This window comes from Bufo gargarizans, chromosome 4, assembly GCF_014858855.1.
Source record: "Bufo gargarizans isolate SCDJY-AF-19 chromosome 4, ASM1485885v1, whole genome shotgun sequence".
In the NCBI taxonomy this organism is placed as follows: domain Eukaryota; kingdom Metazoa; phylum Chordata; class Amphibia; order Anura; family Bufonidae; genus Bufo; species Bufo gargarizans.
Window position 1 is genome coordinate 170,411,202 of NC_058083.1, and position 25,390 is coordinate 170,436,591.

Genomic DNA, 25,390 nt, shown 5'->3' on the forward strand with positions numbered 1-25,390 from the left:
AGGTGATAGGAGCGGTGGCAGGAACAGTAGCAGCTCCATCAGCAGCAGCCTGAGTCTAGAGTCCATGATGAGCAGATTTCTTCACCCGCATAGTGAAGAAACTACTCACCAGCTGCAGCTAGACCTGGAGCAGGACCTGAACCAGCAGAGGGTGGCATACTCTGACAGCAGCCTGCCACCCCACATTGAAGACTATTGGGCAGCCAAACTGGATTTGTGGCCACAACTGGCAGTGTTTGCCCTGGAAAAGCTGTCCTGCCCGGCCATTAGTTTGGCATCAGAGCGGGTGTTTAGTGCGGCAGGGGCCATAGTTACCCCAAGAAGAACTCGCCTGTCCACCCAAAATGTGGAGAGACTTACTTTTGTCAGGATGAATTAGGCATGGATCGACAAGGATTTCCACCCACGATGCCTGATACAGCAGATTAGATCATCTATCTCCACACCATGTCACCATGCCACTCTGTGTCCTCCTGATTAGGGATGAGCGAACTCGAACTGTATAGTTCGGGTTCGTACCGAATTTTGGGGTGTCCGTGACACGGACCCGAACCCGGACATTTTCGTAAAAGTCCGGGTTCGGGTTCGGTGTTCGTCGCTTTCTTGGCGCTTTTGTGACGCTTTCTTGGCGCTTTTTGAAAGGCTGCAAAGCGTCATACTACTTGCCCCAAGAGGCCATCACAGCCATGCCTACTATTGGCATGGCTGTGATTGGCCAGAGCACCATGTGACCCAGCCTCTATTTAAGCTGGAGTCACATAGCGCCGCCCGTCACTCTGCTCTGATTAGCGTAGGGGGAGGTTGCGGCTGCGACAGTAGGGCGAGATTAGGCAGATTAACTCCTCCAAAGGACTTGATTAATCGATCGATCTGCAGCTGTGCATCATTGAGCTGCTGAAATTCAATTGCTCACTGTTTTTAGGCTGCCCAGTCCGTTTGTCAGTCACTTTTTTCTGGGGTGATCGGCGGCCATTTTGTGTCGTGTGGTGCGCCAGCACAAGCTGCGACGAAGTGCATTTAACCCTCAATGGTGTGGTTGTTTTTTGGCTAAAGCCTACATCAGGGTGAAGCTGTCACACCAAGTGAATTTAACCAGCAATAGTCTGTTTATTTTTTGGCCATATACTACATCAGGGGCAAGCTGCGCCTGTCACCAAGTGCATTTAACCCTCAATGGTGTGGTTGTTTTTTGGCTAAAGCCTACATCAGGGTGAAGCTGTCACACCAAGTGCATTTAACCAGCAATAGTCTGTTTATTTTTTGGCCATATACTACATCAGGGGCAAGCTGCGCCCGTCACCAAGTGCATTTAACCCTCAGTAGTGTGGTTGGTCAAGCTGTCACACCAAGTGCATTTAACCAGCAATAGTCTGTTAATTTTTTGGCCATATACTACATCAGGGGCAAGCTGCGCCCAGTCACCAAGTGCATTTAACCCTCAGTAGTGTGGTTGGTCAAGCTGTCACACCAAGTGCATTTAACCAGCAATAGTCTGTTAATTTTTTGGCCATATACTACATCAGGGGCAAGCTGCGCCCGTCACCAAGTGCATTTAACCCTCAGTAGTGTGGTTGGTCAAGCTGTCACACCAAGTGCATTTAACCAGCAATAGTCTGTTCATTTTTTGGCCATATACTACTTTAGGGGCAAGCTGCGCCCGTCACCAAGTGCATTTAACCCTCAGTAGTGTGGTTGGTCAAGCTGTCACACCAAGTGCATTTAACCAGCAATAGTCTGTTCATTTTTTGGCCATATACTACATCAGGGGCAAGCTGCGCCTGTCACCAAGTGCATTTAACCCTCAGTAGTGTGGCTGGTCAAGCTGTCACACCAAGTGCATTTAACCAGCAATAGTCTGTTCATTTTTTGGCCATATACTACATCAGGGGCAAGCTGCGCCTGTCACCAAGTGCATTTAACCCTCAGTAGTGTGGTTGGTCAAGCTGTCACACCAAGTGCATTTAACCAGCAATAGTCTGTTAATTTTTTGGCCATATACTACATCAGGGGCAAGCTGCGCCCGTCACCAAGTGCATTTAACCCTCAGTAGTGTGGTTGTTCAAGCTGTCACACCAAGTGCATTTAACCAGCAATAGTCTGTTCATTTTTTGGCCATATACTACATCAGGGGCAAGCTGCGCCCGTCACCAAGTGCATTTAACCCTCAGTAGTGTGGTTGGTCAAGCTGTCACACCAAGTGCATTTAACCAGCAATAGTGTGGTTATTTTTTGGCCATATCCCAGTCTAATTCTGTCAGTAAATCCATACCGGTCACCCAGCGCCTAAATACTAGGCCTCAAATTTATATCCCGCTAAATCTGTCGTTACCGCTGTACTGTTGTGGCTGGGCAAGTTATTTAGTGTCCGTCAAAGCACATTTTTTGTTCTGGGTTGAAATACAATTCCCAATTTAGCAATTTCATAATTTAGTGGTTTCTGCTGTATCAGAGCTATTTGAAATCTATCCCTAAAAGGGTATATAATATTCAAGGTGCACATAGGGTCATTCAGAATAACTTCACACACACGCTACTGTGCATTTCCAAGTCTAATTCTGTCACTAAATCCATACCGGTCACCCAGCGCCTAAATACTAGGCCTCAAATTTATATTCAGCTGAATTTGAATACAATACATTGGGCCAAATAATATTTTTGTTGTTGTGGTGAACCATAACAATGAGGAAAACATCTAGTAAGGGACGCGGACGTGGACATGGTCGTGGTGGTGTTAGTGGACCCTCTGGTGCTGGGAGAGGACGTGGCCATTCTGCCACATCCACACGTCCTAGTGTACCAACTACCTCAGGTCCCAGTAGCCGCCAGAATTTACAGCGATATATGGTGGGGCCCAATGCCGTTCTAAGGTTGGTAAGGCCTGAGCAGGTACAGGCATTAGTCAATTGGGTGGCCGACAGTGGATCCAGCACGTTCACATTATCTCCCACCCAGTCTTCTGCAGAAAGCGCACAGATGGCACCTGAAAACCAACCCCATCAGTCTGTCACATCACCCCCATGCATATCAGGGAAACTGTCTGAGCCTCAAGTTATGCAGCAGTCTCTTATGCTGTTTGAAGACTCTGCTGGCAGGGTTTCCCAAGGGCATCCACCTAGCCCTTCCCCAGCGGTGGAAGACATAGACTGCACTGACGCACAACCACTTATGTTTCCTGATGATGAGGACATGGGAATACCACCTCAGCATGTCTCTGATGATGACGAAACACAGGTGCCAACTGCTGCGTCTTTCTGCAGTGTGCAGACTGAACAGGAGGTCAGGGATCAAGACTGGGTGGAAGACGATGCAGGGGACGATGAGGTCCTAGACCCCACATGGAATGAAGGTCGTGCCACTGACTTTCACAGTTCGGAGGAAGAGGCAGTGGTGAGACTGAGCCAACAGCGTAGCAAAAGAGGGAGCAGTGGGCAAAAGCAGAACACCCGCCGCCAAGAGACTCCGCCTGCTACTGACCGCCGCCATCTGGGACCGAGCACCCCAAAGGAAGCTTCAAGGAGTTCCCTGGCATGGCACTTCTTCAAACAATGTGCTGACGACAAGACCCGAGTGGTTTGCACGCTGTGCCATCAGAGCCTGAAGCGAGGCATTAATGTTCTGAACCTGAGCACAACCTGCATGACCAGGCACCTGCATGAAAAGCATGAACTGCAGTGGAGTAAACACCTTAAAACCAAGGAAGTCACTCAGGCTCCCCCTGCTACCTCTTCTGCTGCTGCCGCCTCGGCCTCTTCTGCTGCTGCCGCCTCGGCCTCTTCCTCCGCCTCTGGAGGAACGTTGGCACCTGCCGCCCAGCAAACAGGGGATGTACCACCAACACCACCACCACCTCCGTCACCAAGCATCTCAACCATGTCACACGGCAGCGTTCAGCTCTCCATCTCACAAACATTTGAGAGAAAGCGTAAATTCCCACCTAGCCACCCTCGATCCCTGGCCCTGAATGCCAGCATTTCTAAACTACTGGCCTATGAAATGCTGTCATTTAGGCTGGTGGACACAGACAGCTTCAAACAGCTCATGTCGCTTGCTGTCCCACAGTATGTTGTTCCCAGCCGCCACTACTTCTCCAAGAGAGCCGTGCCTTCCCTGCACAACCAAGTATCCGATAAAATCAAGTGTGCACTGCGCAACGCCATCTGTAGCAAGGTCCACCTAACCACAGATACGTGGACCAGTAAGCACGGCCAGGGACGCTATATCTCCCTAACTGCACACTGGGTAAATGGGGAGCCAAGGGGAGGACAAGAATAGAGCATGCTATATTTTTTTTTGCGGGGCCACGGAACGGAGCAACGGATGCGGACAGCACACAGAGTGCTGTCCGCATCTTTTGCAGCCCCATTGAAGTGAATGAGTCCGCACCCGAGCCGCAAAATATGCGGCTCGGATGTGGACCACAACGGCCGTGTGCATGAGGCCTAAAAGACATATATTTTACGATTTTCTCATTAAAAAAACAAGTTCAAAATGCCATTGTCCTGGTCACAAATGGAAAGTAATAGAAAGGTTCTATTTTTTTAGGCATATGCAATTTGGAAGTACCACTTACTAGCTAGCAACAATGATTGTGCTACACAGTGCAATACAATGTATTACATGCAGGGCCATACCAAAGTAAATAACAATAAAGCACTTTTTGCTATTGGTTTTAGTATATTATGTATCATATTTAAAAAATGTAACAAAGGACTGAACAGAAATAAACATAATTTTGAGGACCATGATGTTCTGCTATCTCACAAGACTGCCCTTGACTAAAATAGCAGCTTTTGCAGCTCCTCTTAATCTCACTGTCAGCCTGTCACTGGTGCTGCTACCACCTTGTCAAAGACAAGTAATTGTTGCTAGCAACAGTATCTAATTCATAATTCGCATTAGCAGGTTGACACGGCACACTCTGCCTGCTATATCACAACATTCAATCAGCAGGATATTGCAATATTTTAATGGGTCTGTATCTTATGAAGATGTTGTTTGAAGATAAAAAATTCATATTTGCCAAATCATGTGGCGCAGACAAACAAAACTACAAAGCTAACGCACCTCTGCATGTCACTGAATGAATTTACATAGGAAATCATTGCAGATGTCTTGATTGATATTATGAACGTTGTATATTCATGGTAACTTTCATCTTTTATCATCACATTAAAGCTTTAGATTTCTGTCATAATGCTCCAATAAAATTCTGGTTTTTCATAATGCTGTCTCTTTTTCCAATGACATGGATAATTTTAAGTGATTTGATCATGTGGCCCTACATTAATTCTTTGTGCAGTCTTGACAATTCAACAATTCATAGGAATATATCAGTGAAGGGCAAGAATAAGCAACAAACTGCATTTTCTCATCAAAAGATCAATCTGTACATTTATGACTTCTGACTTGTGATGCAAAGGTTGAAAGCAACAGAAAACTTACTGAAATCCCGGAAGCAATGCCATCGCAAAAAACAGCTCATTTTAGGTTTACCACCAGCTCAGGGGCACAGCAATGGGCTGTTCATGTGCGCCAGCCTACTCTAGATTGCTCCTGGGCTGGTGGGAAGCAACCAGGGTGTTTACAGACACCAATTTGTTGCGTACCCGGCCATAATGTTACATCGACGGCGTGATTGTCATTTGGAATGATACCAAATTCTCTTTTTAAAACTTTGTTGAGAATTTAAACAACAACGACATCGGTCTGAGATTTACATATGAGTGGAGTACAGACACCCTTCCATTTCTGGATATATCTATCTCCAGAAAGGGGACTGACGAATTGTCCAGCACAATCTTCAGGAAACCAACTTCCACCAACTCCGTCCTACATTGGAGTAGTAGTCATCCCACTCTTCTTTAGAGAGGCATTCCATGCGGGCAATACCTGCGCCTCAGGCGAAACTGCTTCGAGAGGACATAGTTTAGGAGGCAAGCTGATGACCTCAGGGCCAGATTTCGGAGTAGGTGATAAACGGACTATGTACTTAGGAATGCCTACCATAGGGCCACCTCGACAGCTTGCTCAGACCTATTGGTACCAAAAGAGAAAACAGTAGATGACTAGGGTTGAGCGAACCCGAACTGTAAATTTAGTGTTCGTACCGAACGTTAGGATTTTTGGACCCCGGACCAGAAGCCGAACATTTCAGTAAAAGTTTGGGTTCGGTGTTCGGCGATTTCTTAGCACAAGTGTTTAAATGTGGAACCTTAGAAGCCATCACAGCCATTCCTACTAATGGCATGGCTGTGATTGGCCAGTGCAGTATGTGACCGAGCCTCTATATAAGCTGGAGTCACGTAACGATGCACATCACCCTGCTGGTACTAGTGTAGGGAGAGGATGCTGCTGCTGTGAGGGAGAGAATAGGACAGAATCTGTTATTAGAACTCCAATTAAACTCAGCGATCTACATAGATTTAGTTCAGTGGGTGCAGTGCACAATATTTTAACCCTGCCCTGGGGCCAGTGACAGAGAAAAATAACTTTTATCCGTCTGTTAGTTAGGTGGGAGTTGGCAGCCATTTTATTCAAGCTCAGTGCACCAGCACTGCATCTGTGCTTTTGTGAAATTCAAATCCACGCTTGAAATACTGCAATAATAATCTGGTTTTAAAAAAACACCCTTTTTTTTTTTTTAGCAATATCCTATATCTGGTGCCTTTGCAGCATTGTGCAATTTAAGCTAGAAATACAGCTATAATTTTCTGGGTTTTAAAAAACACCCTTTTTGGGCAAAATACACAATTTTACAGCCCTTGATGCATCTGCACGTGTGAAATTCAAGCGTTATATACAGCTGTCATATTCTGTTAGTAAAAAAACACTCTTTTTTGGCAAAATAATTAATATTGCAGCCCATACTGCATCTGTGATTGTTAAAAACAAGTTTAAAATACTTTTTTTAAATAATTTTCTGGCTTTGAAAAAACACCCATTTTTGGCAACAACATTCATTTTGGGCCTCTGCCGTATTAGTCAGTGTGCAATTTAAGCTAGAAATACAGCAATAATTTTGTGGATTTAAAAAAAACACACCCTTTTTAGGCAAAATACACAATTTTACAGCCTTTGCTGCATATGTAATTGTGAGATACACCCTTTAGATACTGTGGTTCTATTCTGCTATTAGCAAAACACCCATTCTTGGCAAAAATCTTTAATTGCGGCCTAGTCTGCATCTGTACGTGTGAGATACACCCTTTACATACTGTCGTTCTATTCTGCTATTAATAAAACACCCATTTAGGGCAAGATCCTAAATATGAGGAGAGCGTCAAATAAGGGACGTGGCCCAGGTCGTGATGCTGCTGGTGGAGCTCCTGTTGCAGGGAGAGGACGTGGTCGATCTGTGCAGGCTACATGCACAAGTGAAACCCCTTCCTAAGCTGTGGACGGGCCTTGAACAACAGACCGATGAGTGGTTGCTGCCGGTGAGCCTCAAGCCCTGCCTGGTAGTGTGTGATAATGGGCAAAATCTCGTAGCAGCTCTGGGACTAGCTGGTTTGACGCACATCCCTTGCCTGGCGCATGTGCTGAATTTGGTGGTGCAGAGATTCCTTAAAAATTACCCCGATATGTTAGAGCTGCTGCATAAAGTGCGGGCCGTCTGTGCGCGCTTTCGGTGTTCTCACCCTGCTGCTGCTCGCCTGTCAGCGCTGCTTCGTAACTTCGGCCTTCCTGCTCACCGCCTCATATACAACGTGCCCACAAGGTGGAACTCCACCTTGCACATGCTGGCCAGACTGTGCGAGGCAATAGTGGAGTTTCAGCTGCAGCACTCACGGGTGAGTCGCTCTGCGGAACAGCACCACTTCACCACCAATGACTGGGTCTCCATGCGAGACCTGTGTTCCTTGTTGCGCTGTTTCGAGTACTCCACCAACATGGCTAGTGCCGATAACGCCGTTCTCAGCGTTACTATCCCACTTCTATGCCTCCTTGAAAAAACGCTGCTGGCGATGATGGAAGAGGATGTGGCACAGGAGGAGGAGGAGGAAGAAGAGGGATCATTTTGTAGAGTTTCCTGCCAATCATTCACAAGTGGCTCCGAGGATGGGTTCCTGCACCCACAAACGCCAGGTACACAATTGTCCAGCCAGGGCACAGTTCTGGAGGATGACGAGGTGGAGGATGAGGAGGAGGAACCTTGTTCACAGCAGGGTGGCACCCAGACCAGCTCATGTCCATCACTGGTGCGTGGCTGGGGGGATACAGAGGACACAGACTATACACCTTCCACAGAGGACAGCTTTTCGTTGCCTCTGAGCAGCCTGGCACACATGAGCAAATACATGCTGCAGTGTCTCTGCAATGACCGCTGAGTTGCCCACATTCTAACTAGTGCTGATTACTGAGTGGCCACGCTGCTGGATCCCCGTTACAAGGACAAAGTACCGTCCTTAATTACCTCACTGGAGCGTGATCGTAAGATGCGCGAGTACAAGCACACGGTGGTAGACGCGCTGCTGGTGGCATTCCCATCTGACAGCGAGGGCACAGTGGAAGCACAAGGCGAAGGCAGAGGACGAGGAAGAGGTCGCCAACGCATCTAGGGCACCGCCAATACCTCAGAAGGCAGGGTTAGCATGGCCTAAATGTGAAAAATCTTAGTCAGCACGCCACAACAACCAGCACCACCAGCTGATATAAAACGTCTTAGCAGGAGGCAGCATTTCACCAACATGGTGGTGCAGTATGTGTGTGCACGCCTACACGTACTGAATGACGGGTCTTCCCCCTTCAACTTCTGGGTCTCCAAATTGGGCACATGGCCTGAGCTTGCCCTTTACGCCTTGGAGGTGCTGGCCTGCCATGCAGCCAGTGTATTATCTGAACGTAAAAATAAGTGGTTATAATGTCGCACTAGGAGGCCCGAACACCAAAATAGGTGCTCCTGTCCAATCGAGAATACTCACTCGAACAAAAGGGGGAGAAATATATAGTAGAGACAGGGCACTCAAAGAAATCCGGGACCATGTGATTGTATAGAAAATTTTATTTATTATGCTATTATACCTGCATAATAAATTTAATTTTCTGTACAATCACATGGTCCCGGATTTCTTTGAGTGCCCTGTCTCTACTATATATTATCTGAACGTGTGTTTAGCACGGCAGGGGGCGTTATCACAGACAAACGCAGCCGCCTGTCCACAGCCAATGTGGACAAGCTCACGTTCATTAAAATGAACCAGGCATGGATCCCACAGGACTTGTCCATACCTTGTGCAGAATAGACATGTATACCGGCCTTAACCAGCCATTGTTATACTACAGCGCAAGTGTTAAGCAAAAGTATTTTGCTGTATTTGTGAGAGGAGAGGCTGATTACACGGCTACTTACTTGCACCTGTGAGGCCAGGCTGGGTGGGTACTAGGCTATTTATAGGCTCCTGCAGGCCTAGGCTGATGACGATTCAGCTGATTTCACTACCTCTGAGTCAGTTCTAGGATACAGCAGCATGGTGTGGAGGCTCCTTACGGCTGGGCGACGGCAGAATGTCTCAGGAGGGCGCTGGTATTCATGGTAGGATCGGAGTTGTTGCACGGGACCCACGCTGCGGTCCACCACATGTAGTGCTCTGGGATGAAGCAGAGTTGGGCGCCAAGGGTTGAACGATGGTTGTATTGTTTGTCCGGCTATTTCAGAGGCCTGGTGGGGCCATTGCATACAGTATTGGGGTAGCATGTGCTTAGAGTGGGCATGGTTGTATGTTTTCTGGTACCTGGTTTACATGCGGGGAGCGTGTCTGCAGTTGGCTCAAGCACGCATGCTGTGTTTAAGTGATGGTAAATGTGGATCAATGGCGAAAAAAAAAAAAAAAAAAAAGCAGCTACATTGTGCGGAGGCTCGTTCACACTTTGGCAGCGGCAGAAAGTGCCAGGCGAGTGCTGGTGTTCACGGGCAAATCAGACTTGTTTGGACGAGACACACATTGCGGTATGCGCATATGCTTGGACGAAGCAGAGTTGGGCGCTAATGGTCAAAATGACTGTTGTTAGTATAGTTTGTCTGGCTGTTTAGGGGCTTGTTGGAGGCTATTGCATATTGTTATTGGTGTAGCATGTGCCTAGAATAGGTCTCTCACGCATGGCTCCGCCATTAGAGTCCCTCACGCACAGCTTCGTCGAGGTGTCTGCATTTACGTTTTGTCCTATACACCATTCACTACTAGAGCTGCGTTCATGCGTCCGCTGTTGCATTGCATTAATACTCTGTGCACTTTCAGATTGCATTCATACGGCTGCTTCATACCATGTTCTTCATGCTCATACTCAGAGCCGTGCCCATACCATGTTTTAGGCACCACTCACATTCAGAGCTGCGTTCACTCACTTGTTCTTACATTATGTGTTATACTCTGCTTCCACTTAAAGCTGCATTTCTTAAAAAATAAAAATAAAAATTGTGTTCTTTAGTCCTGGATTGCATTCACTCAGACTGGTCTCCTTTACTTCTGGTTTGCAGTTACTCAGATTGGTCCCCTGCCCCAGTTAACCAAATAGCTCCCTAGCGGACTGTGGGCCAATAGGAGTAAGTTCCTACTATGTTTTCACAGTTGTTCATTCGTTTGTCACGACAAAGGGTCTTCTCTTAGCGAACCGTAATGCCTCTGGCTCTTCATTTTTCTCCCATCTGGTTCAATTTTGCGGTTGGTTTAATGTTTCATCTAGGCACGTGGTTCTCATCATTAATGTATATGCATTTTTTATTAGGTCTGGCTCACGTTTTAATTACTTATCATCACTGTAAGGTCATCCAGGTCAGTCTCTTGGCTTCGGGGGGCTACATGGCTTCGGGGGCCCGATGACCGTGCTTCATGTTGTTCGTTAGGGGTACAATACGGTTGTAGGCTGGTTAGCGTCTGAGGTTTATTGTCGGAGAGGGTCATGGTTATGAGAGTCCACAAGTCATACTGGTGCTGCATAAGTGGTAAAAAAATTATAATAATAATAATTCGCCATTAGTCGCTCACACATGGCTTCTCCGTTCAACTTTTACACACAGGGCTCTGCCATTAGTCTCACACACGTGACTCTGCAATTAGAGTCGCACACATGGCTTCTCCGGTTTAGTTACACGTACGGCTCCGCCATTAGTCTGTCACGCATGGCTTCTCTGTTTTAGTGTTACACATACGACTCCGCCATTAGAGTCTCTCACGTATGGCTCCACAATCAGTCTCTCACACATGGCTTCTCTGTTTTAGTGTTACACATACGACTCCGCCATTAGAGTCTCTCACGTATGACCCCGCCATTAGAGTCTCTCATGCATGGCTTCTCCGTTTTAGTGTCGCACATACAGCTCCGCCATTAGTCTCTCATGCATGGCTTCTCCGTTTAGTTTTACACATAGGACTCTGCCATTAGACTCTCTCACGCATGGCTTCTCCGTTTTAGTGTTACACACACGACTCCGCCATTAGAGTCTCTCACGCATGGCTCTCCGTTTAGTGTTACACATACGACTCCGCCATTAGAGTCTCTCACGTATAGCTTCTCTGTTTAGTTTTACATATATGACTCCGCCATTAGTCGCTCACGCGTGGCTCCGCTGTTAGTCTTTTACGCATGGCTTCTCCGTTTTAGTGTTACACATACGACTCCGCCATTAGTCTCTCGCGCATGGCTTCTCTGTTTTAGTTTTACACATATGGCTCCGCTATTAGTCTCACGCATGGCTCCGCTATTAGTCTCACGCATGGCTCCGCTATTAGTCTCACGCATGGCTCCGCTATTAGTCTCACGCATGGCTCCGCTATTAGTCTCACGCATGGCTCCGCTATTAGTCTCACGCATGGCTCCGCTATTAGTCTCACGCATGGCTCCGCTATTAGTCTCACGCATGGCTCCGCTATTAGTCTCACGCATGGCTCCGCTATTAGTCTCACGCATGGCTCCGCTATTAGTCTCACGCATGGCTCCGCTATTAGTCTCACGCATGGCTTCTCCGTTTTAGTTACACACGACTCTGCCATCCGTCTCTCGCGCATAGCTCAGCCATTAGAGTCTCTCGCGCATAGCTCAGCCATTAGAGTCTCTCGCGCATAGCTCAGCCATTAGAGTCTCTCGCGCATAGCTCAGCCATTAGAGTCTCTCGCGCATAGCTCAGCCATTAGAGTCTCTCGCGCATAGCTCAGCCATTAGAGTCTCTCGCGCATAGCTCAGCCATTAGAGTCTCTCGCGCATAGCTCAGCCATTAGAGTCTCTCGCGCATAGCTCAGCCATTAGAGTCTCTCGCGCATAGCTCAGCCATTAGAGTCTCTCGCGCATAGCTCAGCCATTAGAGTCTCTCGCGCATAGCTCAGCCATTAGAGTCTCTCGCGCATAGCTCAGCCATTAGAGTCTCTCGCGCATAGCTCAGCCATTAGAGTCTCTCGCGCATAGCTCAGCCATTAGAGTCTCTCGCGCATAGCTCAGCCATTAGAGTCTCTCGCGCATAGCTCAGCCATTAGAGTCTCTCGCGCATAGCTCAGCCATTAGAGTCTCTCGCGCATAGCTCAGCCATTAGAGTCTCTCGCGCATAGCTCAGCCATTAGAGTCTCTCGCGCATAGCTCAGCCATTAGAGTCTCTCGCGCATAGCTCAGCCATTAGAGTCTCTCGCGCATAGCTCAGCCATTAGAGTCTCTCGCGCATAGCTCAGCCATTAGAGTCTCTCGCGCATAGCTCAGCCATTAGAGTCTCTCGCGCATAGCTCAGCCATTAGAGTCTCTCGCGCATAGCTCAGCCATTAGAGTCTCTCGCGCATAGCTCAGCCATTAGAGTCTCTCGCGCATAGCTCAGCCATTAGAGTCTCTCGCGCATAGCTCAGCCATTAGTCTCTCGCGCATAGCTTCTCCGTTTAGTTTACACATATGACTCCACCATTAGAGTCTCGCGCATGGCTTTTCCATTTCAGTTTACACGTATGACTCAGCCATTAGAGTCCCTCACGCATCGCTCCACCTTTAGTCTCCCTCACGCATCGCTCCACCTTTAGTCTCCCACGCATGGCTTCTCAGTTAAATTTTACAGACATAAACTCCGCCATTCGAGGCCGGCTGCGTGGTCCCACCACAAGTAGGTTCCATGTCTTTTCTGCCCTCAGACCCGCTCGCATGGCTTGGTCATATTTGGCTCGCAATACAATTTTCTTGTGGTGTCTCGCGCCATTAGAGCCTCTCTCACATTGTCGTTTTCTCTGACTTTTATTTTCTAGGTTGTTGGGTTTTTTAAGCAGTCATCTCAAGCCTGCCTTTGCGGACATCACCTTCTCCCAAGGCAGGCTTACTTCATCTACAAACTCGGGCTGAGGGTTTGGTGTCCGGCCTGGGTATCGGTCTGTCTTCCAGTAGGAGGTACAGTAATAAGGCGCAATTGACAAAGTCTGTCACGTCTACAGACACGACAGATCCTATCACAACTACAGGAGCAGCATACATGGTGTATCACAACTGCATTCCCAATTTATACTCTGTTCACCACTAGAGCTGCGTTCATGCGTTGCTGTTGCAACACATTGATACCCTGTCATCTCAGATTGCATTCACAGCTGCGTTATACCGTGCTCTTCATGCTCACAGCTGGGCCCATACCATGTTTTAGGCACTACTCACATCCACAGCTGCGTTCACCCACCTGTTCATACATCACTTCGGCTTCCACTTAAGGCTGCATTTTCCTTTTCATTGCTACATCATGTTTACTCAGTATTTTTCTGGGGGAGTCAGTGCACCGCTCTGATACCGTTCCCCTGATGAACATAGCAGCTTTCTTTCAGGTTTACGTTTCTTCCCTCACTGGCGCCTGGCCCCGCCATTAGGGTCTTTCGCGCCAGGCGGTTACGAAGTCCTGTCACGACTACAGGCGGTTACGAAGTCCTGTCACGACTACAGGCGGTTACGAAGTCCTGTCACGACTACAGGCGGTTACGAAGTCCTGTCACGACTACAGGCGGTTACGAAGTCCTGTCACGACTACAGGCGGTTACGAAGTCCTGTCACGACTACAGGCGGTTACGAAGTCCTGTCACGACTACAGGCGGTTACGAAGTCCTGTCACGACTACAGGCGGTTACGAAGTCCTGTCACGACTACAGGCGGTTACGAAGTCCCGATCCATTATCAGAGTTAAGCGGCATATGCCATCTTCTAACTTTTGGGTCCTTTATAAATAATAAGAAATAATTTAAGCAGTGGCCTGGGGAAGAAGTATAGGTGAAGTATTTGCTACCAGCAATAGTTGGTGTCCGAGCAGGGCCCTTAGCGAATGGTTGGACTTCATTAAGTCTTCCATCACATTCACCATTGTTATTTCAGTCTGCAGCTCCCGGGTTCAGACCTTCTCGTAATATGTTCATATGATCGTCAACATAGGGGTAAATCGTTTTGATTACCGACCGCTCTTTCAAAACATCAACTTTAGCTACCTCCAAAAACAACGGCACGTGACAGAGGTAAGGTATATAGAAGTCGCTGATATGTACGGTATATTCCGCACCTTCATCGGGTAGAGTCTTCTGCGTTCAAAGCGGGTGTCTTAATGGTATGTATATGTTTACTCTAAATAAGGTCTATGCTTTTTGGCCCCTTTAGGCTGCCCTATCGCAGCAGTTATGGCACAATTCTACTGCTTGTTGCAAGATAGGGTTAGATAGGTTAGGGACACCTTTCTGATAGCCGATCCGAGCACAAGTGTTAAGCAAAAGTATTTTGCTGTATTTGTGAGAGGAGAGGCTGATTACACGGCTACTTACTTGCACCTGTGAGGCCAGGCTGGGTGGGTACTAGGCTATTTATAGGCTCCTGCAGGCCTAGGCTGATGACGATTCAGCTGATTTCACCCACCCACCCACGCCATCTTACAGTCACTTCATATAGGGGTGGCCCCCTTTAGGCTGCCCTATCGCAGCAGTTATGGCACAATTCTACTGCTTGTTGCAAGATAGGGTTAGATAGGTTAGGGACACCTTTCTGATAGCCGATCCGAGCACAATTGTTCATTCTTGTATTTTGGATATTTCACCCTCTTTTGGAGTGCACCCTAATTACAAAAATTAAAACCAGAAACTAGTGTTGGTTACCTCGTCCTCCTCCACCGCTGCTTCCACCTACAACGCTACATCCACTGCCTCCTCAAACTCCATATGGACCTCCACCTCATAAATCAAGTTTTTTTTTTTTTTTTACGTATTTTATTTTATTATCATTTCACTACTTTGTCTGTTACATTTTCGGGTGAAATTCACCAATTTTTGGGTGTTATGTACCACTGCTATACCTAGTAGACAGGTAAAAAAAAATCACTAATTTGTCTGTTACATTTTCAGGTGAAATTAACCAATTTTTGGCTGTAATATCCCCCTCCTCTACCTAGTTGACAGCTTAATAAATTTCACAAAATTTTCTTTTACATTTTCGGGTGACATTAAACAATTTTATTCTGTCATAGACCCCTGTTCTACCTAGTAGACAGGTTAATACATTTCACAAATTTTTACATTCTTGGGTTGACATTTTACAATCTTTGATGTGAATAAACCCCTGCTCTGCATAGGTGACAGGGACAGAAATTTTTTATAATAATCTGTTCCATTGGTGGGTGACATTAACCCATTTCTGGCAATGAAAAACCCCTACTCTGCATAGGTGACAGGGACTTAAATTTCTAAAATTCGTCTTTAATTGGCCCTTTCATTTGATCCTTCTGCTTTAATAATTTGTCCCACATTTCCGCTTCATCCCATTGCAGCCATTGACATTCCTTGGATGAGGTTTCCCTTTCTCACGCTCCCTCTCCGGCGTGGAACCCTGATTCGCCGATAAACGTGATCAACATGGTAGGCTCAGAAAAGAACATCGATAGTTGATAGAGAAGATATCCAAATGGATTGTGGACGTCACGGGGGCACCTCTGCATAGGTAATAGGAACATACATTTAAAAAAATTGTCTGTTACATTGTCAGGTGACATTTTACAAATTTTGCCGGATAGAAACCCCTGCTCTGCATAATAATAATAATGATATTTTTATAGCGCTTTTCTCCCTGGGGACTTAAAGCACTTTGACCCTGCATTCTGCAGTCTCAAAGGCTCAGGAAAAGAGGTGGGTTTTTAGCCTTATCTTAAAGCTGTCCACAGAAGGGGCCTCTCGCACTGATTGTGGGAGTGAGTTCCACAGAGTAGGGGCTGCATAGGAAAATGCCCGTGCACCAAATGATTTTAAGTGGATCCTGAGAATAACCAAATTCATCTTATTGGCAGAGCAGAGGGGCCATGTAGGGGCATAAAGTTCCAATAGGTCCGCTATGTACTTGGGTCCCCTGTGGTTTAGTGCCTTGAATGTCATCAGGCAGATCTTAAAATATATTCTCCATTTTACTGGCAACTAGTGAAGAGTTTGCAGTATTGGGGAGATGTGTGAGCCACATGGGGAATTGGCTAGGAGTCTGGCTGCTGCATTCTGTACTAGTTGTAATGGGCGCAGAACTTTATCCGGGGATCCGATGAATAGGCGCGAGATGACGCTCAGTCGGGCCCGCGCATGAGCATCGCGGGCCGGCAAAAGTTTCAGGACAATTTCGTCATCAGCCTGCCAGCCAATGATCGTTGCTGGCAGGCTGATGATTTTTAAAAAATCGAATCAGAAGCCATCTAACACATTATATTTATAAATATAATGGGCCTGATTTATCATTACTCTGACAGCTCACTCCACTTTCACATATGGCTAAAGTCAGTTTTAGCCAAGTCAGATTTATGATCGGCCCTTTAAGACTGTAATAAATGTGGCTTGACGGTAGCAGTTTATCCGTCAGTAAGCAGCTTTACAAAAGTCGCACATCTTTACGAAAAAGTCGCACGTTTTTATGAAAAAGTCTCATGTTCTATTAAAAAGTCTCATAAGATAAGCATGGTCCTCACTGGAGTGAAATTGCGCATTTTTTTGCGACTTTTTAAATAGTCCCAATAGTAAATCTGTCTAGAGATTCATTTACATAAGAAAACACGCCCACTTTCAGAAAACTGGCAAGCATAGTGCAGAGCAGAAAAAAGTCGCAAATTTGTGCGCAGTTTTAGCGTTTGGGCCTTTTTTGGGGACTTTTTCACTCCATTATTCTGACCTGAGCTAATGATAAATCTGGCCCAATGTGTTAAATGGCTGCTGTGCTCCTCTGCTGGTTCTTTTTGTCGGTTGTTCCAGCAGAGGAGCACAGTTCACAGTGAGTACACACCAACAGTACACTTAGCTCCAGATCACCCCCATCACCCCAATTAACCCCTTGATCTCCCCTGTCAATCACCTAGTGAAAGGGAAAAAAGTGATCAGTGTAAACTGTCACTTTTTTTTTTTTACTGGTATTGACTGATAGTATTAGGACAGTTTAGGCCCCTTGGTTAGGTAGTTAGCGATCGTTTAGCACCCAGCCCACCGCACCACAGTCACTGATTCGCTGATTAGCGTATCGCTAATCAGCATTTGTACTGTTAGGCCTAGTTCACACGACCGTATGGCTTTTATTGTTTTTTGCGGTTTGTTTCTTACGGATCCGTTGTTCCATTTTGGGTGCCGTTGTGTTTCCGTTTCCTTTCCGTTCCATTTTTCCGTATGCCATGTACAGTATACTGTAATTACATAGAAAAAATTGGGCTGACCATAACATTTTCAATAGATGGTTCGGAAAAAACGGAACGGAAACTAAAGCCATATGGATGCATTTCCGTATGTGTTCCATTTTTTTTGCGGACCCATTGACTTGAATAGAGCCACGGAACGTGATTTGCGGGCAATAATAGGACATGTTCTATCTTTCAACGGAATGGAAAAACGGAAATACGTAAACGGAATGCATACGGAGTACATTCTGTTTTTTTTTTGCGAAACCATTGAAATGAATGGTTCTGTATACAGACCGTATACGGAACACAAAAAAACTTCCAGTACACTCGCAAAAAAAAACATTTGTGTGAACTAGGCCTAATAGTATCTGTAAGTAATCAGAACTGATCAGTCAGATCTATAATAGTATTAGTGTCACCTTAGCTCGCCCTCCACCCAAAACGCAGTGTTTGCCCGATCAGGCCTGATCGGTCTCCCACACATGCGTTCACCCACGCCCGCCCTGCCGCAGTGACAAAAAAATATTATTTTTTTGATCACTGCACAATCACTTTACAAGCGCTGCGGCGATAAAAAAAATTCAGTTTTGATATTTTTTATCAATCGCAGCGACCTCCGGTACTACGCCAGCCTCCCATTTGTAAGACAGGCTTGATTTTTTTCTTGGGTAGTCTCAGGGAATTCCCCCTAAATTTAGCAGTCCAAATGGCAAATAAGGGGTATTCTTCTGAAGAGGCCTACAGGCTTCTGACCCAGTCGGATGAGGAATGGAAACTCTCATCTGACGAATCCAGCGGGTCAGAATATGAACCTGTAGAAAGCAGTGGCAGTCTGACCCAAAGTTCGGATGAGGAGGTTGAGGTCCCTGATACCACCAGGCGTAACCGGCCCTGTGTTGCTAGACCACAGGTTGCGCAGGATACGCTTCAAAGGCAGCAGAGTGGAGCGCTGTCGGATTGCATGGTGAGGCATACACCAGCAGCGCAGCCCATCCTGGACCTAGTACCAGCACTGCCGTAGAACATGGTGAAGTGGCGAGCACCAGAAGGGCAGTTGAAGCTGGTACGGTGGCACGAGCAGTAGTGACCCCGTCACAGCCACCGTACAGACAGGCCCGTAGAGCCCCTAGAGTCCTTGAGGTGTTGGCAAACCCTGATTGGCAGCCCCCAACTTCAGCCGCACCAGTAGTTCCCCCTTTCACCACCCAGTCTGGAGTTCGGGTTGAGACAGCTCAGATCGGTTCGGCACTGGGATTTTTTTAGCTGTTCTTGACTGCGGGGGAGTGTTTCCGGAAGTACCACTCACAGGTACAGTATTAGCATAGGGATTGCATCTCACAGGACAGACACACAGGGCTATTAGGGCCCATTCACACAGAGCTGCTGCAAACCTCTCCTTTCACCTGGGACAAAGTGCATAATGTACTTCGCCACATCTCTGGGCGATTTGCGCTTTGCACATTGTCCCATGGGGAAGGAGTGGTTTGTCCTATAAAAAAGGTAAAAAAACAAGCAAAAAAAAAATAATCACCGGTAAGCAAAAAAGTTAATGTTCTGTTCAAATGTCATTATAATGTTAATAAATTTATTGCATTGTGGCCTGTCTTTTTCTTTTTTTTTTTTTTTTACCTTCTAGGTGGACCAACCGATGAACCAGCTGCAGCACTGATGAGCATTCTGACAGAAGCATTGCGCTGCTGTCAGATTACACAAAAGTCGGTGTATGTGGCGCTGCAAGACGAGATTTCTCCTCTGCAGTAAAAGATACGTTTGCCGAGGCTTATGAGTTGAGGGGGCGGTGGTGTTCATATGCTTTGGCAAACACTTTGTATATATATAAAAAATAATATCCCGGCAATGATTTATTCATCCACATCGATTGATGTGAATGGAGAAATCGGGTTTGCCAGGGCATACAAGCTAAGTGGGAATGGATGTTGGGCGGAGCTCCTATGTCCTGGCAGACGCCTTTCCCCTCCTTTTTTTTTTGGGCAGAGATTTTTTTATCCACATTGATCGATGCGAATGAAGAAATCTGTGCTGTTCATTTTTTTCTTTCAGCCCAGAGGCTGAACGGAAAAAAAAAATATCATTACCCGTATGCTCAATATAAGGAGAATAGCAGAAACTCCTAATGCTGGCCAGGGCAGTACAAACACCCCACAAATGACCTAATTTTGGAAAGAAGACACCCCAAGGTATTCGCTGAGGGGCATATTGAGTCCATGAAAGATTGAAATTTTTGTCCCAAGTTAGCGGAAAGGGAGACTTTCTGAGAAAAAAAAAAAAAAAAAACTATTTCCGCTAACTTGTGCCAAAAAAAATAAAATCTTCTATGAACTCGCCATACCCCTCATGGAATACCTTGGAGTGTCTTCTTTCCAAAATGGGGACACATGTGGGGTATTTATACTGCCCTGGCATTTTAGGGGCCCTAAAGTGTGAGAAGAAGTCTGGAATCCAAATGTCTAAAAATGCCCTCCTAAAAGGAATTTGTGCCCCTAGGCTGCAAAAAAGTGTCACACATGTGGTATCGCCATACTCAGGAGAAGTTGGGCAATGTGTTTTGGGGTGTCTTTTTACATATACCCATGCTGGGTGAGAGAAATATCTGTCAAATGCCAACTTTGTATAAAAAAAATGGGAAAAGTTGTCTTTTAGAGAGAGATTTCTCTCCCCCAGCATGGGTATATGTAAAAAGACACCCCAAAACACATTGCCCAACTTCTCCTGAGTACGGCGATACCACATGTGTGACACTTTTTTTCAGCCTAGGTGGGCAAAGGGGCACAAATTCCAAAGAGCACCTTTAGGATTTCACAGGGCATTTTGGACACATTTGGATTTCAAACTACTTCTCACGCATTAGGGCCCCTAAAATGCCAGGGCAGTATAACTACCCCATAAGTGACCCCATTTTGAAAAGACACCCCAAGGTATTCCGTAAGGGGCATGGCGAGTTCCTAGAATTTTATTTTTGTCACAAGTTTGTAAGAAAAAAGAAAAAATCATTTTCCACTAAGTCTCATATTCCACTAACTTGTGACAAAAAATAAAAACTTCCATGAACTCACTATGCCCATCACAAAATACCTTGGGGTGTCTTCTTTCCAAAATGGGGTCACTTGTGGGGTAGTTATACTGCCCTGGCATTTTAGGGGTCCTAATGCGTGAGAAGTAGTTTGAAATCAAAATATTTTGTGATATGCATAGTGAGTTCATGGAAGTTCTTATTTTTTTGTCACAAGTTAGTGGAATATGAGACTTTGTAAGAAAAAAAAAATAATCATCATTTTCCTCTAACTTGTGACAAAAAATAAAAAGTTCTATGAACTCAGTATGCCCATGAGCGAATACCTTAGGGTGTCTACTTTCCAAAATGGGGTCATTTGTGGGGGTTTTCTACTGTCTGGGCATTGTAGAACCTCAGGAAACATGACAGGTGCTCAGAAAATCAGAGCTGCTTCAAAATGTGTAAACTCACATTTTTGTACCATAGTTTGTAAACACTAACTTTTACCCAAACCATTTTTTTTTACCCAAACATTTTTTTTATCAAAGACATGTAGAACAATAAATTTAGATAAAAATTTATATAGAAATGTAGTTTTATTTGAAAAATCTTACAACTGAAAGTGAAAAATGACATTTTTTTTGCAAAAAAATTGGTAAAAATGTCAGCAGCAATGAAATACCACCAAATGAAAGCTCTATTAGTGAGAAGAAAAGGAGGTAAAATTCATTTGGGTGGTAAGTTGTATGACCGAGCAATAAACCGTGAAAGTAGTGTAGTGCAGAATTGTAAAAAGTGGTCTGGTCATTAAGGGTGTTTAAGCTAGGGGGGCTGAGGTGGTTAATTGATGCGCACTACCTACTTTCATTCAATGCTTTCACTTTAACAAGTTTTCCCACATTTGCACTTCAATAATTTTTCCCACATTTCCACTCTATCGTATTTAATTTGAAACAATTAACCTCCCTTGGATATGGTCTCTCTTTCTAATGCTCCCTCTCCGGCGCGGAACCCTGATTCGCCAGTCAGTGTAGCCCTATAGAAGGCAGCAAACTCACTGACTGTTAAGAAAATTTGTGTTTTGACTTCCATGGAGAAGCCAGTGGCACCTGATGCTATATATATTTTTCAGGCTCCATTTTCAGAGGTAGAAGAATAAACATCTCTCTTTACTGTAGTGCAAAATGGGAGTTGTAATACATCTAACTATAACAGTCAAAGTTCCATCTGTACACAGTACAATTTTCTCCCAGACAGCAATGTATGGATTTACAAGGAAGAGAAAGAGGAACTCCGATATTGTGCGAACCAGGTGAGAGAGTATTTTTTCAATAACAGAATTTTATTGGGATACAGAATGTTACAATGATGCTTTTTGGGGCTGTTATCCATACATATCTGTTTTCCCTTGTGTACCACTTACTGGACCAGCGCTGCTGGCATCTGGAGCGAGTCCTTGGCTGCATCCAGTCACTTTGTTATTCTAGGAGCCTTTCTTTAGTGCTCTGCTTTTCTAGCTCTCAATGAATGTATGGATTTAGGTAAGGATTTTATTTTTTTTTTTACATCACCATCACTTTTTACAAAACGCTTGTTCATTTGGTAATTGCATCTTTTGTGCTGCACAAAAAATATGTTTCCCTGTGGCAGATCAAAACACGACCTGCTGCCAGGAAACAACGAGCTAGTATGGGTAAGAACGATGGCATTAGTAATTGCTCCTCATCATACTCTGGAAATGCTGGAGGAGATCAGTGCATATATCAGTCCTGTAGAAGTTAACGGAGTGGTGGACCAACCTGTGCACTACCATTCCATTCAGAGAGGGGACACATTCTGAGGATAGTGGGGACTCAGCGTTTGGACCCCTTACAATTCAACAATTGTCACCTATCTCGTGGATAGATAATACAAACCGGATTCCAAAAAAGTTGGGACTCTAAACAAATTGTGAATAAAAACTGAATGCAATGATGTGGAGATGGCAAATGTCAATATTTTATTTGTAATAGAACGTAGATGACAGATCAAAGGTTTAATCCGAGTAAATGTATCATTTTAAAGGAAAAATACGTTGATTCAAATTTTCACGGTGTCAACAAATCCCCAAAAAGTTGGGACAAGTAGCAATAAGAGGCTGGAAAAAGTAAATTTGAGCATAACGAAGAGCTGGAAGACCAATTAACACTAATTAGGTCAATTGGCAACATGATTGGGTATAAAAAGAGCTTCTCAGAGTGGCAGTGTCTCTCAGAAGCCAAGATGGGTAGAGGATCACCAATTCCCACAATGTTGCGCAGAAAGATAGTGGAGCAATATCAGAAAGGTGTTACCCAGCGAAAAATTGCAAAGACTTTGCATCTATCATCATCAACTGTGCATAACATCATCCGAAGATTCAGAGAATCTGGAACAATCTCTGTGCGTAAGGGTCAAGGCCGTAAAACCATACTGGATGCCCGTGATCTCCGGGCCCTTAAACGACACTGCACCACAAACAGGAATGCTACTGTAAAGGAAATCACAGAATGGGCTCAGGAATACTTCCAGAAACCATTGTCAGTGAACACAATCCACCGTGCCATCCGCCGTTGCCAGCTGAAACTCTACAGTGCAAAGAAGAAGCCATTTCTAAGCAAGATCCACAAGCTCAGGCGATTACTGGGCCAGGGATCATTTAAAATGGAGTGTGGCAAAATGGAAGACTGTTCTGTGGTCAGACGAGTCACAATTCAAAGTTTTTTTTTGGAAATCTGGGACGCCATGTCATCTGGAACAAAGAGGACAAGGACAACCCAAGTTGTTATCAACGCTCAGTTCATAAGCCTGCATCTCTGATGGTATGGGGTTGCATGAGTGCGTGTGGCATGGGCAGCTTGCATGTCTGGAAAGGCACCATCAATGCAGAAAAATATATTCAGATTCTAGAACAACATATGCTCCCATCCAGACGTCATCTCTTTCAGGGAAGACCCTGCATTTTTCAACAAGATAATGCTAGACCACATTCTGCATCAATCACAACATCATGGCTGCGTAGGAGAAGGATCCGGGCACTGAAATGGCCGGTCTGCAGTCCAGATCTTTCACCTATAGAGAACATTTGGGGCATCATAAAGAGGAAGGTGCAACAAAGAAGGCCCAAGACGATTGAACAGTTAGAGGCCTGTATTAGACAAGAATGGGAGAGCATTCCTATTTCTAAACTTGAGAAACTGGTCTCCTCGGTCCCCAGACGTCTGAGTGTTGTAAGAAGAAGGGGAGATGCCACACAGTGGTGAAAATGGCCTTGTCCCAACTTTCTGGGGATTTGTTGACACCATGAAATTCTGATTCAACATACTTTTCCCTTAAAATGGTACATTTTCTCAGTTTAAACTTTTGTTCCGTGATTTATGTTCTATTCTGAATAAAATATTAGAAGTTGGCATCTCCACATCATTGCATTCAGTATTTATTCACGATTTGTATAGTGTCCCAACTTTTTTGGAATACGGTTTGTAACTATTTTTTGTGAGATAACCACTATAAGGGTATTTTCACACTTGCTTTTTTCTTTTCCGGCATAGAGTTCCGTCCTAGGGGCTCTATACCGGAAAACAACTGATCAGTTTTATCCCCATGCATTCTGAATAGAGAGCATTCCGCTCAGGATGCATCAGGATGTATTTCAGTTCAGGCTTTTTGACTGATCAGGACAAAGATAAAACCGCAGAATGCTACAGTTTTATCTCCAGCCCAAAAAACTGAAGACTTGCCTGAATGCCGGATCCGGCATTTTTTTCCATAGGAATGTATTAGTGCCAGATCCGGCATTCAAAATACCGGAATTCCGGATCCGTCCTTCCTGCGCAGACCGAAAAAAGGTGAAAAAAATAAATGCTGGATCAGTTTTTCCAGACGACACCAGAAAGATGGATCCGGCATTTCAATGCATTTTTCTGACTGATCAGGCATTTTTCAGACTGGATATCAGGATCCTGATCAGTCTTACATATGCAATCAGTTGGCATACATTTTGCCGGATCCGGCAGGCAGTTCCTGAAGTGTGAAAGTAGCCTAAAGGGAGTGTAGAGTTTATTGGAAAATGTGAAACTTATAGCTTAGATTGCTATTCTACACATGTAATGAAACAGCTGAACTGAGCAGCACATATTTCTATATTTCCTGTTTATTTGTCTTGTAACTTACACAAGATCAAGGCGTGAAGAGACTTGTGAGAACAGAAAGTAACTAACGATCAACACAAGTAAAGCAGTTCCCTAGTGGATAATAGAATAGTATCATCGGGTTGCTCCTGACTGTAAAATGTGTTTCCATTTGTTTTTGAGGTATAGCAGGCAGTCTAAAGAAACAGAACACAAAATACAAATGACAATAGTCAAACTATAACTTATACTCCAGAATAAAAATGCAATTTTATTTGTTTATTTTAATTTATAAAACATTTTCAAATAATTAAAATAACATAAAAAGTAATTGATATTTGATTTCATATCTTTTGAGTTCTTTATCAAATGTGTCATGCCTACTTTTATAGGTACCATGTCACTAATATATATATATATATATATATATATATATATATATATATATATATAGAAAATCTGGCAGCCCTCTCTCTCAATAGTAGCACAGGGTGCCCGCGGTGGTCGCTCGACTCAGGACAGGAAATAATGAAGAAAATCCGCAGCACTCCTTGAAGAATAAAATGTGGTCTTTATTCACACATATCAAAAATCAACAACGTTTCGGTTCTCTAACAGAAC